Source organism: Pinus tabuliformis, chromosome 3_2 (genome assembly GCF_031772625.1).
Source record: "Pinus tabuliformis cultivar Carrire ecotype Pingquan chromosome 3_2, CPIR1, whole genome shotgun sequence".
Lineage (NCBI taxonomy): Eukaryota > Viridiplantae > Streptophyta > Pinopsida > Pinales > Pinaceae > Pinus > Pinus tabuliformis.
In genome coordinates this window covers 969,211,844-969,233,305 of record NC_142302.1, presented here as the reverse complement: position 1 = coordinate 969,233,305, position 21,462 = coordinate 969,211,844, and positions in this window count along the sequence as shown.

Below are 21,462 nucleotides of genomic sequence, written 5' to 3'. Positions count from 1 at the left end.
ATCTCTTGGTTGAGGGATCCATTTATAGATATTTGCAGTGGGGTGAGTCAGCTTCTTGGATTTTGATTAGTGTCATCTCTCTAATATTTCCTGGGTCCACATGGAGATTTTAGATCTCTTACTCATCCCTGGGCGAACTCAGAGAGGCAAGTGTCAAATGAGTAGTTTCTAGAAGATTCTTTGGGTTTCCACCTAGCAAACTGTTTGTGCCATTTGTCTGCTCTCGCTCATCGCACCCTATGAAAGGGCTTTCTAGTATGCATCGCACCTTTTGCATGTGGCAGATGAGAGGCATCACACCTTTAGCACTGGGCAGTCTGTATGGTCCTGCTTTGACCAGCTCTGAGTAGATTTTCATGGAAAACTTCTGGGAGGTGATGTAATTATCTGACCTTGCTCCTTTAGGGTATGAAACAACACTTTTAGGGACTTAGAAGCCCTTGGTTTATGAACATATGTGATTGGGGTTGCGGTGCCCAAATATGTCTATAACATGACCAAAAATTCATAATGACCCTCATGAGTTCTAAATGTTGTTTCCGGAAAGTCTTCAGTCTTCATTTTGATTTGATGATATCCTGAATGAAGATCCAACTTGGTGAAGTAAATTGATCCATGCAATTCATCCAATATTTCATAAATGACAAGAATGGGAAACTTATCTTTAATAGTGAGCTTGTTGAGCTCCCTATAATCCGGACACATGCACCATGATCCATCCTTCTTGTGCACCAATACTACTAGAGTAGAGAAAGAACTTAGACTAGGTTGAATTATACCAGCCTCTAGCATTTCTGCAACCATACGTTCAATTTCACTCTTTTGGGCATAGGGATATCTGTATGGCCTGATGTTTGGAGGAACACTTCCTGGAATCAGATGAATAGCATGATCATGATCACGAATAGGTGGGAGACCTTTGGGAGTCTCAAATACCTTGGAATTGATTGTCCAAGACTTTTTGGAGATCTGGAGAAATAGATGATTCCGATGTGGAAACATCTAGCAAACATAATTGTACAATTACACCTCTTTGTTCCTTTTTTAGAAGCTTTGTCATACTGTTCGAGCTGATTATCTTTCTTGGTTTCCCTGCAATACCCCTTAATTCAACTTCCTTTCCTTCCACAGAAAATTTCATGAAAAGTTCTTGAAAATTAAAAGCTATTGTACCCAAGGATTTTAGCCATTGGACTCCTAGTACAACATCAGCGCTTCCCATTGGAATGGAAAGCATTGGGCTAGTCAATACATATTCTCCCATGGATAGCTTGATATTATGGAAATTTCCAGAGCAATTTATCATTCCTCCATTTGCAACCATCACTTGACACTCTGGTGCTGGATATAGGAAGCAATTCAATTATTTTGCTATCTTACCATGAATAAAATTGTGGGTACTTCCTGAATCAATCAACACTATTACCTTTTTCTTCTTGATTTTTCCTTCTATCTTGATGGTTTGAGGAGTGGTAATTTCAGCCAATGCATTACAAGATATGGTCGGATTCATTTCTTCTTTATCTAGGCTTTGTTCCTGGAGTATATCCTCTTCTTTTGACCTTTCTTTATCCTTTTCTTCTTCCTCTTCACGATCTATGTAGAATAATTTCTTCTCAGAACACTTATGACCTTTAGTGTATTTGCTATCACAAATGTAACAAAGCCCTTTTGGCTCTTTTTTCTTCCAATTTTTGTGGTGTCAACCTTATAGGTTGTGAAAGACTAGGGGCAACAACACTTACATCTTTATAGTTGTGAGTGGTATGCTTCTTGGTTGCCATAATTTTGGTTTCCATTTTTCTTGCTAACCTGAATGCCTTCTCTAATGAATCAGGTTCCCAATGGCGAACATTATGTTGGATATTATCCTTTAAAGTCCTTATGAACACATCAATCCTATGCTCCTCTGGAATATTTTTTACCCTTATGTTCAATTTTTGGAACTCCTCAATGTGCTCCATTATTGAACCCTTTTTTTTGAGACTTATCAATTGGCTAAAAAAAGTGTTGCTTTTTGTATCCTCATAATGTGCTGTCAATTCTTTCGTAAAAATTGCCCAAGTGATTTGGTTCCAAATATAAAGTTTCAATACGTACCTTTTGTGTGTTTTTCACATTATTGAGATCGAAAAATTGCTCCATCTGTAATATCCATGCTGCTGGATCCTTGCCATCAAACTTCCTTATATTGATTTTTGGAATATGGTGGGTCTTCGATCCAACATTAGAGTCCATGGAATCATGATTAACATTTCTTTTGTTCTCATCATGAATTTCCTTTACTAGCATTTCACCATTAGTGACCATTTCTTGTAGCAACATATTCACTTTTATATTCAATTCTTCCATCTTATCATCCATGCCATCCATTTTAGCGTCCATGCCATTCATCTTAGCTTCTACACCTTTTTGTGCAAGTGACACTTTTTGCACTTGGTCTCGTAATTTTGATATATCATGTTGCATTTCTTCCTCTTATTCATGAGTCATGCTAGAGCTTTTAGGTTTCTTACTAGGTGTTTGCATTTTCTTTTCTCGGGGCATCAATTACTGATAATAATGCTTTACTATGCCCTTTGAATTCCTTCAAACTAATTTTTCAAACCAAGCTTATGCAAAAATTTAAAAAAATTACACACCTTTTTTCACTTTGTAGGAGCTTGATATTTAATCTGATGTATCTCTGTAATTTCAGATCATCCAGTTCTGAAATTACGACTTGTAGTAGCCCTCTTTGTCCTATTTCCAATGCCACCAGTCTGATCAAAATTGGATTCTCCAAGGAAGAGTTATGCACAATCTCCCAAGATGACCTGATTATAGACCTTTTCAGAAGAGCGAACTTGTATGAAGTGCCGCGTGTCACTGTATCGACCTTTGGCTCTGAAAAGTATATACAAGAAACTACAGTCTATCCTCTTTCTGTACCTTCTTACAAAATTTCAATCCGATGCTCAGAGAGAAAGTTATGATGATTTTCCCCAAGTCACCTGTTTGGAATGTAATTCAGGGGTCTGCAAAAAGACCAACTTCCTCAGATCATATCTCCGCAAATATTGTGCAAAAATCTCTGAAATTTGGACTCGAGGTTCAGTGCGATTTCATCTCAAATGGGTTTTTTTTTTTTCACTTCTGAAACATCGCAGAAAAAAAGTTATAGCGAAAATTCCATGTTGACCTATTTGGAGCAGCAAAACCCTAGAATCCAAAGCTTTGATACCAAATGTTATGAAGCCAGCTCACAAAAAGATAGAAAAGATAGTTGAACGCACTAGAATTTAGCCTCTTCGAGGGGGAAACCTCCTTTACATTACACAAATGAATAATTCTTGGATGATTCGAATGACAAAACCTCCTTTCTATATATAGGAGTCTAAGGAGTCACAATATAACCCAACTGACCTAACAATAATAATATAAAACCACAAAAATAACAATAGAGCGATTCTATGGGGCACAATAATAACAATATGGGGACAATAGGGGCACAAAAATATTAATAAGGGATACAACTACAATAGTAATGGGGTAATTACTAGTATTATAGGGACCTAACAGCCATTTTAAGATGTATACGGACCATTCCACGTTGAAATGCCTGGTCAATAAGCCTAAGTTGGGGGGCGGGGAATCTGCAGGTGGTTGTTATTATTCCAGGAGTATGATTTTGAAGTTATTGTGAAACTTGTATCACTGAATGCGGGACCAAACCATCTATCACGCATCGAAACAAGGGAAGACCCCACTAATTTGGAAGAAGGATTGCCTAAGGCACAACTATTTGCAGTGCACGTTGTGGATGGTCATTTTGAAGATATCATACATTTCCTAATGATAGGAACTGCTCTGGAAGGATACACCATCCAGCAGAAGAAGGAGTTAGTGGTGTGCGTGACCGATTTTTTTGTCATTGCTGGGCATATGTACAAAATGGTGTCTGATGAAATATTGCGACGATATGTACTAGACTTTGAAAGGAGCAGTATCGTCACGGACACGCATGGGGGCGTCGTGGGAAACCGCACAAAAGATTCTACGCGCAGGGTTGTCATGGCCAACTCTCCATTAGAATTCAAAATCTTACTGCATACCATGTGATGTGTGTCAAAGGACTGGCAGGCACACGCGGAGGGATGAGCTACCTCTGAATCCACAGATGACATTACAACCCTTTTAAAAATGGGTGATAGATTTTGTGCGACCCATTAAGCCCTAAGGGAAGAAGACGGGAGCAAGGTACATTATCATCGTGATGGAGTATTTGACTCGATGGGTGGAGGCACAGCCTGTAAAGGATTGCACAGGCGTGACTGCTACAAATATCCTCTTTGAGTATGTACTGACACGATTTGGGTGTCCAAAGATTTTGATGAGTGATTGTGGTACACACTTTCTAAATGAGACAATCAGTGCGCTGAAGGAGGAATTTCAGGTATATCACCAGAAAATCGTGCCTTATCACCTGCAAGCTAATGGGACAGTGGAAGCGTTCAATAAAGTGATGGAAAATGCACTGATCAAGGTTTGCAACGCTTAGTGAAGTGATTGGGACCTGCACATACCCACAGTACTATGGGCCTATCGGATGAAATGCAAGAAGTTGACTGGACAAACACCCTTTAGGCTTGTCTATGGTGTTGAAGCAATGATGCGCATGGAATACACTGTGCCTAGTCTATGCATAGTGGCACTCACGAGTATGACGGATCACAGAGCCCTGGAAGAGAGGCTCACATAGCTAGCTGAGCTTGAGGAAGAGAGATTTCTAGCTGGATTTCACCAATAGGTCCAGAAGCAGCGTGAAAAAGCATGGCATGATCGACACATTAAGCTGCGCACCTTTAAGGTAAATGACCTGGTTTTGTTATATGACAACAAGTTTGATAAATTTCCAAGGAAATTCAGAATGCACTGGTTAGGGCCCTATGTCATTAAGGAGATTACCGATGGAGGAGTGGTTCAGTTGGTCAAATTGAATGGAGATCCCTTCCCAGGAAAGGTGAATGGTAGTCGCTTGAAGCCATACACCGGTGGTCCGGCCATGTGACTATATGAAGGTAGCATAGTCTTAGCACTCCAGGCAGTTGAAAGGAGGCGCGGGACTATAAAATACACTTCCCAGGTTGGGGAGCTGCGTGATTGGAGGATTGTGCGAAGGAAGGAAGTGTCACCGGGTTTGTGACAAAGCGAAGGGGACTGCGCTACCTAGGGAAAAATCATGCAGGTCAGCTGGAAAGTGACTGTTAAAGTCACTGTTCATGATTTAACGGTAGGAATGCAGCCAAATGAAGTGGGCAGTTGACATTTAAGATGAAATTTATGGGTCAGATCCTTGAAAATATGTCGCTAATCTGGCATTAATGAACCGAATTTGGGGGAATAGTCAGATTTAAATTCAAAATGCCCTGTAAATTACAAGTGGCTGCCCAACCAAAAACACTTGAAATTTTGAGAATTGAGTTGTTGAGCTCTCAGGCGCACATGAATCGAGAATTCTTTGAGGCTCTGATAGTGAGTTTAGTGTTTGAGAACTTACTGGAGACATCACGAGCATTATTGGAAAGCGTTATGTTGGCACCCACAGAAGCTATAGATACCAAATTAGAGGAGTCGGTGCCGGAAATTGTTATGGAGGTCGAAGAAGTTGCTCCAAAGGTTGTCGAAGTATTAGCGGAAGTCCCCAAATCACCAAGGACGCCGAGACCAAAGCCCACCCCAACCAAGGAGAGTGCGAAGGATAAGAAGGGCAAGCATCCTGCAATACTGGTGCACGCATCGCCAAGAAGAAACCCACCAAAGGACAAGCCCACCGCACAGGAGAAGGGCAAAGCCATGAATCTAGAGCCGGAGGAGGAAGAAATTGAAGACATCCCGATGGATGAGGGGGATGTGGGGATAGACATGGAAGAAGTTGAAGCCCAGCGTGCTGACCTCGGTTGCCCGAGTACATCCCTCCACGCAAAGGCAATACCAAGATCCCGAAAGATATCGACGAGAGCAAGGTCCCATTGCAAACCCCCCTACTGCTGGATGAAATTGTTTTTGAAGGACTGCGCTTGGGGTGGGTTCCTCTCTTAAAACTTAAAGATTAGGACTTGGATGATCATGAGAAGTTCCCACACTTGGCGACCAAGCAACTGATGTGCCGCATCATCGATACAACTACCAGAATGACTGCATTAGAGCTACGAAGGTGGCTTAGAGGAGTCGAAAAGGCAAGTCTGCTCAACCTGCTATGGGTGTCGCACTACAACCGCACCCCAGTTACAGTATAGGTTATCAAACAGTTGCTATGCTTGGTGCATGATGGGTGTTTGTGGCTGGAGGAGCCAATACCCATCACTGATAGGTTGATCCACAGGATCACGTGGTTTCCTTACACAGGAGAAAATTCGTCAATGATTTTTGGTGAAAAAGGTGGTGAGTAGGCCCTCGTGGAGGCCATGAAAGAGAAGTTTAAGCTGGTAAAGAAGCCGCGTGGATATGCCATAAACAACATTTGTGACCCTGCTGTAAAGGTGGATATGCAAATTTTAGCAGGGAATGTGATGAGGAAGTGTCGTGCCGATGAGGTGCTGACACCTGTCGTTGTGCTAGCAGCCCAATGCGCAGAAGGAGTTCAGTTTAATTGGGCAGACTATCTCCACGGTGAGTTCCTTGCGAACTGTCATGAGGCACAGGAGCTTAGCAAGATGTTCCACTACACGTGGCTCTTGCTGTCTATTGTGCTGGTAGCATGGGAGCTGCCAGAGGATAGCCAATTCCCTTCGGTCGTGCCAGACCTACCAGAAGTAGCGAAGTACGCTTTGCTGTGGGCAACCAAGGATGCGCAATGCATCAAGGATAGCAAGATCTTCTGGATCTTGATGGAGATGAACATCTGCATGGCCATCAATCGCAAACCGCAGTTGTCGCCTACGGTGTTTTCCAACCTATAGGATTACGCGGAATTTAAGGTAGATTTTCACCATGTGTCCATCAGGGCATGAAAGGACCCTGCACAAACATGGTATGACTTGCATTACCTAGAAATCGATGACGCCATTGATGAAGTACTTGATCGTTGTCTGACAAAATGGCACACTACAATAGACTTGGCAGTTGGAGGGAACAAGTTTGCTACTTAGTGAAAGAAGGATGAGGCCAAGTTCAAGATGATGTAGCTGGCTGAAAAGAGAAAGAAGGAGGTTGCCGACAAGGCCCAGGTAGAGCGCGATGCCGCTTAGCAGACGATGAAGCAAATAGGTGGAACAGAGCAGGGCTTTGACAAAGGCGTGATGTCGCTTTCACCTGAGACAGAGGAAGAGACAGACGAGTAGACATAACAACACGATGCAGACCCACAGGCGACATTCAACCACATTAAACGTCCAAGGGAGCAAGAGAAAGGAGGGTCTAGGAAGAAATACAAGGCCAATAAAACATCACTGGACACAATCACCCTCACAAAGGGCGATTTGCATGACATTGATGACATGATGCAGGATGTCACCGCGGAGGCCCTACAACAGTTTGAGCAGCAACAATAACTAATATTGGGGGCTATCCAGACAAGTCTGCAAGAGCTGCAGACCCACACATCATAGGCTGGCACATTGTCCACTAGCCTTGCTATCAGCACTTCAGAAGCTATTGAGATGTTGCGCGCGAAGGTCTCCAGCGCGATAGTGCTGCCTGATGGAGCACTGACCAAGAAGAATGAAGCTGACAGGCCCACTGTTAGCGCCCTCAAGGGCGTATGGTTGAATCTGGCAGTTCTCCCTGGTGAAGCACTCTGCCTCTTGCAGGATGGAGTGATTGCGGAGCTGAGGGCCCGTGAGCACTACACCCTCCAGGTGATTAGTGAGCAACGAATTAACAATGAGCATATGACACTACATTGAGACTCTACCATTGCTACTATGACCAAGGTGACCAACCAAAACAAGCGTATAATGTAGGTTGTCGAGGAGGCATGCCGAATGGTCCCAAAGTTGGCCATTCCCAAGGAAGAATCAGTCGAGGTGCATGTCCGCAAGCTGTCTACAGGGGTGCGCAACGCTCGTACAGAAATGGTGTGGGTTCAGTTGGAGTTGAACCTGCAGATCACCGAGTTACAGTTGAAGGCCTAGCCTTCAACCCCGCCAAAAGCAAAGGAGCAGTGTGCAACCACTGTCATAGAGGAAATAGTGGCAGTTGATAGTGCAGTAGCTGACTGCACACAACTTTTTGAGCAATCTTTTGAGGTCCTTACAAGCTTGCAGGAGGACCCTAATGTACAGCGCCTAGATACATAAGCGTGTGAGCTGCAGTAGCTCTATGATGAGGTCAAAGGCACAACGTGAACCATCGTGCTCACACAGAGACTGGAAAAGTTGCAGGAGTCCAAGCAGTTGAGAGAACAGGTGGATGCAGTGCTGAAGGCGTGATTGAAGCCCTGGCTGGATGAGGTTTACACGTTCATAGCCTTTATTGAAGGAAATCTTGTGACTCTGCAAGCGAATCAGCAAAATCTTTACGTCGATAGTTTAGGAGCAGTGACCGAGTAGATGGTTGAAGATGCGAAGCAGGTGGCCGCACAGTGTGCTGCCGAGGTTGCGGTCATAGGGGTTGAGTTGGGAGGTCTTTGCACTAAGATCTTCGTGCCTGCCGAGTGACTCGAGGGCAAGTCACGATGTTTGTGTTGGGGGTTGGTTGTGTGCAGAAACTTGGTTCCGGCATCCCCCCATACTTCTTGAGGTGAGACTTTGGTCCGCGCTTTGCGAGCTGATGCCGAAAGGGCCAGTAGTGTAGGGATTTGTTTGGCTAACTAACACTGAACCTGGGTCAGGCCCCATGCAGCCAACAAATGGTTCCGTTGCCGGGACTAGAATCTGCATAAGAGATGTGTGATGTCGTATCACTGGAATCCAACTAAGAAAGAGATCAGAGACTAGTTGGATAGGAAGATCCACGAATTCGCAGCGCAGGAGAACAAAAATCCACAACTGACAAAGGAATAGTGGCTGGACAAGTACCTATATACATAAATACATGAGATCCTTTTCTGTTCCTTTCTGGTTGAGCTATACGAGTGGATCACGAAGCTAGTAGATAGTTAAGGAAGGTGAGGACTTGACGGTCCTATTGTCTGGACCCCGGAGTTAGTACAAATATTGGAAGCATCTGAGGATAAGATCACCCACACTATCGATCATTGGCTCGATCACATCATAGGAGGATTTGTGACTAAATTCATGTTCAATACCTCAGTCAACTACAACAAAGTGGAGCGATGCTTTTTCAAAGGTCTGCGAGGTAAGTCCTTGAAGTCTTTGAATACCTGGATTAAGATGTTATTGTGTGAAAAACGGGTTATGTAGCTACCTTGATGTTCGGAGCTACGCGGAGTGGAAAAACTTACAGGAACAAAGGAAGAAAGGGTAATGAATATAGTCCATTGATTTCACCTCCATTGGGTGATGAAGAGGAAGTAGCGCAGGCTTCTCCGCAAAGTGCTATTCAGTTAATAAGACAAGGATTCCCGTGACTTACACCTCCATCCACACCACCCCCAACTTCACCACCATCACTTGCGACTTCACCCGTACCGCCTCCTCAAACTCTCAAAATAGAAGGACATATCGAGAAGAATAAGGTTCAAGCAGTGCAATATCAGGAAGAAAAGTATCAAGAAACATCAAAAGAAATGGATACTCACCAGGAACCAACCCCAAAGAAAGAAGAAATGAATCCAACCATATCTTGTAATGCATTGGTCAGAATTACCACTCCTCAAACTATAAAGATAGAGGGACATATCAAGAAGAAAAAGGTAACAGTTTTGATTGATTTGGGTAGTACCCATAATTTTATTCATTATAAGATAGCCAAGGAATTGAATTGCTTCCTATATCTAGCACCATAGTGTCAAGTGACAGTTGTAAGTGGAGGAACCATAAATTTCTCTGGAAAGTGCCATAATATCAAGCTATCAATGGGAGAATATGTATTGAATAGTCCAAGGCTTTCCATTCCAATGGGTGGTGCTGATGTTTTACTAGGAGTCCAATGGCTACAATCGTTGGATACAATAGCTTTTAATTTTCAATAATTTTTCATGAAATTTTCTTCGAAAGGAAACGAAGTTGAATTAAGGGGTATCATAGGGAAACTAGGAAAGATAATAAGCTCTAACAGAATGACAAATATTCTAAAGAAAGAATAACGAGGCGTAATTGCACAATTATGTTCGCTAATGGTTCCCACATCGAAATCATCTATTTCTCTAGATCTCCAAAAAGTCTTAGACAATAATTCCAAGGTATTTGAGAATCGCAAAGGTCTCCCATGTATTCGTGATCATGATCATGCTATTCATTTATTCTAGGAAGTGTTCCTCAAAACATCAGGCCTTATAGATATCCATATGCCCAAATCAGTGAAATTGAACATATGGTTGCAGAAATGGTAGAGGTTGGTATAATTAGCCAACCAAATTTGATAAAAAAAGCAAGGGATGAATGGAATAATGGCGAAGCAGGGTGGGAACTCATTCAAAAGTTGCCGAAGATCCCAATTCAAACAATATTGCCAGAACTTGACAAGGAAGGCGAAACCATATTGGAACCTAAAGCATTCACAGAACCGAGAAGTCGACTACTACGAAATTGATCAATTTCAGAGCATCTCATCAAGTGGAAGAACTTTCCCACTGAAGATTCCACATAGAAGGATGATAATTTTATACAGAAGCATCCAGAACTACTCAAGCGTTGAGGACAACACTTTTTAAAGGAGAGGGGCATGTTAGGTCCCTATACTACTAGTGTAACCACTTATTATTATTAGTGCAACCCCCTTATTACATTGTTGTGCCCATGTAGTACCCATATTGTTATTATTGTGCCCCATAGAAGCCCACTATTGTTATTGTTCTGTCCTTCCATTATTATTGTTATGTCGGCTCTGATTATATTATGACCCCTGAGACTTCTATATATAGAAAGGAGGTCTTGTCATTTGTATCATCCAAGAATTGTTCGTTTGTGTAATGTAAAGGAGGTTGCCCCCTTAAAGAGGCTCATTTTGAAGGAGTTTATCTATCTTTTCTATCTATTTGTGAGTTGGTTTCATAACAACAATTAAGAGCCTTTAATTTTCCAACCATACTAAACAGACCATATTACCTGCATGGTGTAGTGAAAGATGTTATGTCACAGGCTAAGCTCAAACCATTTTCAAATGAGCCTAAAAAGTTTGATGATTTGTTTGAAATGGTTCTAGAATATTTAATGGTAGAGAAATTAGAAGCAGACCTTCTAAGTCCCGACGAATTGATTAGATTCAATCAATATCGTTAGTGAATAATAGCCCATTTTATTGAATCCCTGTTAAAGAAATACCGAAATAATTTAGAAACTTCATATGCATCGAATTCCTCCTCAAAAGCTTCAATTATTTCCCAAGTCTTTGAAATAACTACTATAGTTGTTGAGAAAAATAGAGAAATCAAAGAGGAGAGAAAATCAGATGACGTATGGGATGAGTTCAACAGTGTTTTGACAACAGAAGAAGCTTGGGTTACAGATGTCTCGATCGATATACAAATAGAGCAAGTTACAGTCAACAAAGAGAGAGTAGGTTCTAGAGACTACAGGGACAACCTCGTTTACTATTGAGGCTTCCCAAGGGGATACTATTCCTAAAAATCCTGAGAATAATATTAATGTTGAGATTGTCAATCAATCAATTGTTGCTGATGATATGGAGATAATTCCTACATTTCCTACTACCGAGATAGTCCTCAAGATTGAATAAATCCCGCCTTTGGATGTATTTTATAGTCCAAAGCATAAAGTAGTAATGAGAAGGTCAAGGAATAAAAGAAAGCTAGTGATCTGATAATGAGATCTTAGAAAATTATTAAGGTATTACAGACTCATGTGTATGGATATGCCTATGTTACTTTGTGCAATAGATCGATAAGATTGTGAAATACATAGGCAATGAAGTAGTTAAAGAACATAATAGAAAACACACATAAACACAACAAGTTTAATAAGGAGTTCACCCAACACTCCTAGGCTACGTCTCCTGGTCCAGCCTTCAATGGTGACCTCTCTATTATGTCTTCAAAAATAGAGTTTTACAAAAGTATGAGCTCAATTTGAGTCTCAACACACAACAGATACAACAGTAAGAGTTTTGTTTGAACCCCTCAAGCCTCTCTAAGTACATAGACTCTCTCTATCACTCTCTGTCTTTGTCTCTGCTATGTATCAGTATGACCTGTCTCTGTTTTCTCTCTGTCTGTGGCTTTAAAGACACTTGGCACTGTCTGTTCATTTGTCCTTCTCAGTCTCTCTGGCTTCCCGACCTCTGTCCACTCAGATCCCCCTATGAGCGTTAAAAATCATTGCTAAACACTTTCAGGGATGGTGGCCACCTGTTCTGTAATGGAATGGGTCACCGGGCCTTTGAAATTCCCAAAATTAGCGTTCTCTGTTTACACAGGGATACACTAAAAACTGTGAAAATTCACCAATCTGCCGTTTTTCGGATTTGAAATGTTATACATTCCACCTTATAACTCCTATCGGGTCCACCTTTATGCCGCTTAACGCATCTCCACCGTTGATCTGAGAGGTCTTGATCCAATGGTTGAGATCCCTTTCGGGTGGCTCTTTTGTATGGGAGTTAACCACCTGATGAAGGTGGTTTTCTCTCTCCTTAGCCTGGACACGTGGCAGCCACAACCATTTACCGCCTTTGGCCTGCCTGAAATCCCGCTTATCATGATTTCTCGTTGTATTTTAAAATACATTAAAACATTGGAAAACTCCGAAAAATTACTTTATCAGACTTGAAATATTATAATATCGCATTCATAGATCCCGTCTGGTCTGGTTTTCATTGCTTTGACCTGCAATAATTGCGATTGCAATTGTTATATGGTTGTCCCCGATAACCTCCACCTGTCAGCGCCGATTGTGATGTGCCGATCAGATCTGGATTGTTGATCGGCTAGATCCGACGGCTCCTGTTCATCGCTTCCAATGACTTGTTTTTCCACTGTTTCTTGTGTTTTTCGCCGCCGATAGTGTTTTCCGCCTGTTTCAAGAGTTCATCCTCATGTGATAGTTTTGATATTTTAAAACATTTTGAAGACTTAGAGGGTTTTTTGGATCCATTTTGGATCACGCCTTCCCACTGAAAAGGCTTTTGGACCACCAAAAGTTGGTTTTTAAGCATCAATCAAGTGAGGATACAACTTCCTCACTTGTCCAATCTCTATCCATCTTGCACTGCTTGGTTTTGAACCTTTGAGTCCGATTTTGAGGTACTCAACATCCCCTTTGTGTGTAGTTCTCACCTTCCTGTCCAGAACTGTATCTTCTTGTAACTCATTGAGATATTCAAGCAACAAATTATCAATAGAAGGCAACTGACTTTTCTCTTCAGGATCTTCAATCAATGAAGGTTCAAATAGCCTCAAGTTCTCTGCATTAACTACTGAATAGATGTGCATGTAAGTTGGAAAATCAAGGCGAAAAGCGTTCTCACCAATTTTCTCAAGTATCTTGAAAGGCCCATACCTTATTGGCTTCAGCTTCTTACCTTCACCTTGCATTCTGTCTTTGTTGATGTACAATCAGACTTGATCACCAACTTGGAAGCTATGCTCAATTCAATGCTTATCATGCTTTGCCTTGTACTTGGCTTGGCTCTTTTCCAGCTATTCCTGCACTGCCTGGTGAATTTCTTAGATCTGTTCAATGAACTTGGTTGCTTTGTCCACATCACTATTTCCATCAACTGCTATGTCTTTACTAAAGACAAAATCCAAGGGAGACCTTGGTGTAAAACCAAAACAAGTCTCAAAAGGAGATCTTTGTGTAAAAGAGTGCTTAGCACGGTTGTAAGCATGTTGCACATAACATAGATGTTCATCCCAAAGCTTGGGATTCTTGCTACAATAGCCTCTGAGCAACTGGATCATTGTCCTGTTGACCATCTCTGTTTGGCCATCTGTTTGTGGATGAAATGTTGTGCTCTTCTTCAATCTGGTGTCCATTAAATCCCATAGACTTGACCAAAACTTCCCAACAAATCGGGAATCTTGATTAGAGACAATAGAAGTGGGTAACCCAAAATGAATCCATACATGCTGAAATAACAACTTTTTTGTTTGTTCAACTGTAATCTGCTTATTAAAAGGTATTAAAATACACATTTTTCTAAACCTGTCCACAATAACATATAAATAGTCATGACCATTTCTAGATTTTGGTAGTCCCCCAACAAAGTTCATGGAAACACTTTCCCAAGGATGAAAACTTAGAAGGAACTAGAAGTGGAGTGTACAAGCCTAGTTTTCTATTGCTGGGCTTGCTTCTAGCACACATGGTACACCCTTTAATATATCTAGAAACTATTTCATGCATTCTTGGCCAATAACAAAATCTTTGCAGCTGTGCAACTGTTTTACTTACACCAAAATGACCTGATATTAGAGAAGTGTGTGCTTCTCGGATTATATTAACTCTTTTATTTTGAGGAATGCATAACTTTCCAAAATGATACAAGAGTTGGTCCTTAACATGATAATCCAATTCATCTACTTGTTTTCCATGACTTAAAGTTTCATATACATCCCTAAAATATACATCTTGAGCATATTGTTCAATGTAGCTTTCATGAAATACTGAGTTATGCATAAGTATAATAGATGCATTTATAATTGGTCTGGATAACATATCTACAACCTTATTGTGTATGCCTTTCTTATATCTAATGACAAGATGAAACTATTGTAGAAACCCCATCCACCTGTAGTGTCTTGATTTTTGCAATTTAGTTCGTGAGTGAAAATATTGAAGTGGTTGATGATCAATATGTATAACTGTTTCTTTTCCCAATAGGTATTGTTTCCACTTTTTCACACTCTGCACTAATGCATACAATTCTTTATCATATGTGGGATAATTAACTACTACAAAATTAAATGTCTCATAATGATAACATATGGGTTTACCATGTTGCATCAACACTGCTCCCATGGCATAGTCACTGGCATATGTTTCAATCTCAAACGGTCTTTGAATATTTGGCAATGCTAGTACTAGTGCTGTAGTAATCTTTTCTTTCAAGGTGTCAAAGGCTTTTTGATGTTTGCCTCCCCACTGAAACACCTTGTTCAATCCTGTTAAAGCATGCAAGGGAGCTGCAATCAAGGAAAAGTTAGCAATAAACTTTCTCCAATATTGTGTTGCTCCTAGGAAGCTTCTAACTTATGTAGCAGATTTGGGTTTAGGCCAGTTCACATTGACTTCAACCTTAGAGGGATCTATCTTCAATTCACCACCCCCTATAATATGACCCAAATAATTCAAAGATGTTTTGCCAAATTCACATTTTGATAATTTAACATAGAGATTTACTTTTTTCAAAACATCTAGAGTCTGCTTTACATGCTTCAAATGTTCTTCCCATTTTTTACTGAAAACAAGAATGTCATCTAAATATACAATTACAAAATCATCAATAAAAGGCCTGAGTACATCATTCATAACTCTCATGAAAGTGGCAGGAGCATTAGTTAAGCCAAAAGGCATAGCTAGCCACTTGTACAACCCTTGCTTTGTTTTGAAAGCAGTCTTCCATGCATCTTGTTCTGTAACTCTGACCTGATGGTAGCCACTACGCAAGTCTAACTTGGAAAAGTAAACAACTTCTTTCAACTGATCTAATAGATCATCTATGCGAGGAAGAGGATAATGATTCTTGATCGTTATTTTATTCAGTGCTCTGTAATCAATGCACATCCTCCACAAACCATCTTTCTTTCTCACCAACACGATTGGAGATCCACATGGTGATGTGCTTGGTCATATGAACCCTTTATCGAGCAGCTCCTGTACCTTCTTCTTGATATCTGCATTCTCTAAAGCGGATAACCTGTACATTCCGATGTTAGGCAATGGAGCATCTTGCTGCAAGTGAATATCATGTACAATTTCCCTTTTGGGTGGCATACCTTTAGGTTCTTGAAATAGGATATCATATTCTGAAACAATTTTTTCTAAGTCAACTTTCTGTTTAGCATCACAGCCTTCAAATGCATTGGTTTTATCAGGGGTATTTTCCTTTATAACCATTAGTAAAAATTGCTTGCATGAATTTACAATTCTTTTCATATGCCCTGAGTTTATGAGAGTGTAGTTATTTTTGAGCTGATGAGCTCTTACAATATATTCTATTCCATCTTTTGTGAGTTGATACTTATTTTCAGTTCTATAGAAAATGGCTTTTCTATCATACAAGTAAGGACTTCCTAAAACAATACCACATATATCCAAAGGAACTATATCTAACTCAACCTCATCTACAAAAGTTGACCCAAAAGCAAACCTAAGTTTACATTGTCTAGTCACTTGTAGCTTTGCTTTATCACATACCCAACCTAATGGATATGGCTTCTTGTGAGGTGTGGTTAGTAGTCCCAACTTCTTTACAATTTCTTCAGAAATCAAGTTTACTTATGAACCACTATCAAATAAAGTATCAATCTTTTGATGCTTGGAAATAACTCTAATATGAAAAAGTTCGTGTCTTCTCCTCTCATTTTCTTCATTATCAATAGATTGTGTAGAATTACTAGTAGATGCTTCAGAAATTTTACCTTTTATACCTGTGGTTGTGACTGTTGTTTCATCACCTGAGTCTGACCCCAAATCTTTCTGAATAGCAGCAGCAATCTTCTTCTTCTTGCCCTCAAATTTCTGGGGTTTCAGCTCCGGATGCAAAGACCAAAAATCTTAATCATCATGCCCAACCTTCTTGCAGTGAGTGCATGAAGGTTTGTCTTTCTGTACAACGTTTACCTTCCTCTCTTTCCATTTCTGCTTCCTCTTTTCCTTGTTATTTCTTGCAGTGGGTTTTGATGATCCCTAAATCTCTAGGTTCACATTCTTGCTTCTAGCCTCTAGATGTGTAGCCTAAACAGATACCTCATTTATGCTAGTAGGGTTAGACATGAGAATGGTGTGCCTCAAATAGCTGTGTAGACCACCAATATACTTCAGAAAAGTTTCAAGTGAGTTTAGAGAAATGCCTAGAATTAAAGCTCTTTTTCTAAATTCTTGGGTATAGCTTTGTACACTTTGCCCATTTAATTGGCGAAGAGTTTTCCAACTCATCATTGCTTGCTGCATATAAGCTAGTGGATGGAATTGTTTTTTAATGGTAGAAACAAATTCACTCCAGGTAGAAAGAATTTTACCATGCTTCTTCAAATCAGCTTGTGTCCTGCCTTCCCACCACACTAGGGCAGTTCCTCTAAGGCGAAGGCTAGCCAACTGAATCTTTCTCCCTTCTGAATCGATGTTATGCACCTTGCAATATACATCAATATGTATAATCCAATTATCTAGATTTTCTGCATTTAATTCTCCATCATATATTGGCAAATCAAATTTTACATCTAATTTAATCAAAGGGCTAGAAGGAGGTGTTGATAGAGGAGGATCTTTCCCTTTCCCTTTGCCTTTTGAATGGCCATCTAGAAGAGGTTCCTCTATTCCTTTGTCTTGCTTGAAGGTTGAAGTATCTTCACTTCGACCTTTCTTAAATTCTCGATACATCTCTTCTACCATGGCTCTCATGGTCATGAAACTGTCCATGAACTGAGATTTTGATTCCAAGGGAATTTCTTTTGCCATTTTCCTCCTAGGATGGACTCTTCCTATTTTTGGGTTAGTCTCAACCAGTTCTCCTTCTCCTAATTTGAGCTTTGACCTAGTTAGCATTCAACAATCTAGCACAAGCTTGTCTAACCTTAGCAAACCTAAAGCTCTGATACCACTTGATCTGATAATGCGATCTTAGACAATTATTAAGGCATTACAGACTCATGTGCATTGATATGCCTATGTTACTTTGTGCAATGGATCGATAAGATTGCAAAAATACATATGCAATGAAGCAGTTAAAGAACACAATAGACAACACACACAAACACAACAAGTTTAATAAGGAGTTCACCCAACACTCCTGGGCTACGTCTCTTGGTCAAGACTTCAGTGGTGACCTCTCTATTATGTCTTCAAAAATAGAGTTTTACAAAAGTATGAGCTCAATTTGAGTCTCAACACATAACATATACAACAACAAGAGTTTTGCTTGAACCCCTCAAGCTTCTCTAAGTACATAGACTCTCTCTATCACTCTCTGTCTCTGTCTCTGCTCTGTCTTAGTACTTCCTGTCTCTTTTTGCTCTCTGTTTGTGGCTTTAAAGCCAATCGGCATTGTCTGTTCATTTCCCCTTCTCGGGCTCTCTGGCTTCCCGATCTCTGCCCGCTCAGATCCCCCTCTGAGCATTAGCAATCATTGCTAAACACTTTCAGAGATGGTGCCCACCTGTTCTGTAATGGAATGAGTCATTGGGCCTTTGAAATTCCCAAAATTAGCGTTCTCTGTTTACACAAAGAAATACACTAAAAACTGTGAAAATTCACCAATCTGTCATTTTTTGGATTTGAAATATTATACATTCCACCTTATAACTCCTATCGGGTCTGCCTTTATGTCGCTTACCGCATCTCCACCATTGATCTGAGAGGTCTTGATCCAATGGTTGAGATCCCTTTTGGGCGGCTCTTTTGTACGGGAGTTAACCGCATGATGAGGGTGGTTTTCTCTCTCCTTAGCCTGGAAACGTGGCAGCCACTATATGGGATCGAGCGGAGCCTGACCCAAGCCATTTACTGCCTTTGGCCCGCACGAAATCCCGCTTATCGTGATTTCCCTTTGTATTTAAAAATACATTAAAACATTGAAAAACCTTGAAAAATGGCTTTTTAGGACTTGAAATATTATAATACCGCATTCATAGATCTCGTCGGGTCCAGTTTTCATTGCATCAGCGCTTCCCTTCGTATTTCATTTAATAAATGAAATACACAAAATACATAGAACTCTGTCATTTGACGGATCTCAAATTTTATGGAATATCACTTTATAGCTCTATCGGGTCCAGCAATCGCATCGCATATATGTAACGACCCTGCTCCTTGTATTTGCTGATTGCGATATCGCGATTCAACTTGGGTTGTCGATCTGCGTGCTTGATCGACGGTCCTCGTTGACTTGCACTAACCACGATAGCAATTGTTATATGGTTGTCCCCGATACCCTCCACCTATCACCGCCGATTGCGATGTGCTGATCGGATCTAGACTGTTGATCGGCCAGATCCGACGGCTTCTATGCATCACTGTCCATAACTTGTTATTCCACTGTTTCTTGTGTTTTTCGCTGCTGATAGTGTTTTCCGCCTATTTTAAGAGTTCATCCTCATGCGATAGTTTTGATCTTTTAAATTTTTTTGAAGACTTAGAGGGTTTTTTGGATCCATTTTGGATTAGCTAGAACAATCACAAGTGATAGTTACAAATGAGACTCCTTTTTAAGTTCTTTGGAAAGGAACTCAAACAATGCTAGACGAGGAATTGAACTGATTATCTCAGTTAGGAGGAGATTATGCTAGTGATACCATCAGCAAAGCTGCAAAGATACAATTGCTATTGAAGGAAAAGGATCAAAGTATTTTCCAATTGGAACAAACTTTTCAGATAGAAAAGCAAGTGATTGAGAAACAATGGCAAGAAAATCTTATTGAGCTACAAAAAAGATTTGATGATTTAGAGATATAATTTGAATCTGAAGTGACAAACAAGGATGAAAAGATACTGTAGTTGCAACAAATAATAGACTGGCTGAGAGAAAATCCAAATATAAATGAAATTCGCAAGGAAGCATCAAAATTGGACATACTCTTAACAAAGTAGCAGGCCATCTTCTGTCACAAGTTGGCCTTAATTCATGACTTGTCAAAGGCCAATGATTCTTTAGTAAATCAACTGTTCGATTTGAGGACATTTTATGAAGACATTGACGAGAAAATCTCTGAGTATATGGATTGGAAAGATAGTGCTTGGGGAAGATCATCTTAACTTCCTTGAATTGAAGAATCACATAAGGATATCATGTTAGGTGACTGGGATATCAAAATGAAATGGGTAGAAATGGCTATTACCATAGCCAAAAATCTTGCATCAAATTTCATGAATACATCACATATACCTTATTACAAGCCAATATAATTAAGTAATTCCCAAATGGAACCTTGCCAAATGTTACAACTTTGAATCAATCTTGGAAAGAAACATCTAAAAATAAGGTTCAAGAGATTCATAGTTTATCACAAGCGAACCTTGAAAGTTATTGGCATTTTCTGATGAAGCCTCATAGTCAGTGGCTCGTGTTGAGGTGTCTCTCAAACAAAACAATACAATTTCTTTGAGCACTTAATGATGCAGTGCTTACATCATAGATGCACATGCAACTGATACACCCCCCCAGCTGAAGCTGCTCACAAACATATACAATCTTAGAGAGCAGATGAAGAATCAATCTGGTGTTGGCATTATGATTCTGGTATGGATTTATGTTACAGGTGTTGTACTTGATGGCAACTCTCTTAAGTGGAAATGCTCTGTTCAGGCTCTCAAAATATGTTGGAAAATAAGAGGTACGCAGGTACACCGTACAAAAGCTGCGGACCCGCAGGAATATCATAGATAAAGTGCGTACATACCCGCAGGTTACTCGTTCATGAGGTGCGGACCCCCAGTTCACTCACTTCAAGGCAGAGAAGCGCGCTCACGTGGGGTTTCTTATGTTTGGCCCGTGGTATTTAGCCCGCCGTTCTTGATTCTATGGTTTTGGCCCGTGGTATAGGATCTAATTTAGCCCTGATTTGGATCCCTTGTATTGGTTATTGATGGTTTTATCCCATGGTGTGAATAAGGGCTTGACTATAAATAGGGAAGGAGATCACTTGGCTAATGCATCTTTTGCAAATTGAATATCTTAAGATCTGAAATATTGGGTTATCGGTTTAAAAGCTTGATCTATATAAAAGTGAAGTTGAAAGTGAATCTATGAAGTGTGATCTCTCGGGTGCATGATCAGATCTGGGCATCTGACTATCTGTGGCACACTGGTGGACTGCCAATTTGGCCCTAATCAGAGGTTCGCAGGCGATTAACGGTGCAAGTGCGGGGGTACGCATCCCAGAAGAAGGAGCAGTGCGTGGGTACGCAGCACGACAGAAGTCCAGGTGCGGTGGTTCGCAGTGAAGAGAAAGGAGAAGCGCAGAGGTACGCTGTGCGACAGAAGCCGCAGGTACGGAGACACAATGAAAGTACGCGGCGTGATAGAAGCAGTAACTGCGGAGGCACAGTGAAAGTACGCGGCGCGATAGAAGCAGTGGGTGCGGGGGTACAATGAAGGTACGCGGGGCATTTAAAGGAACAGTGCGTGGATACGCAGTGCAGTTCAAGGCTCTCTGCAGGGATACACAGAGGTGCAGAAGGTGAAGTGCGTAGAAACACATGCCAGATAAAGGAAAAACTGCGGATCTGTATTAAGGCATTT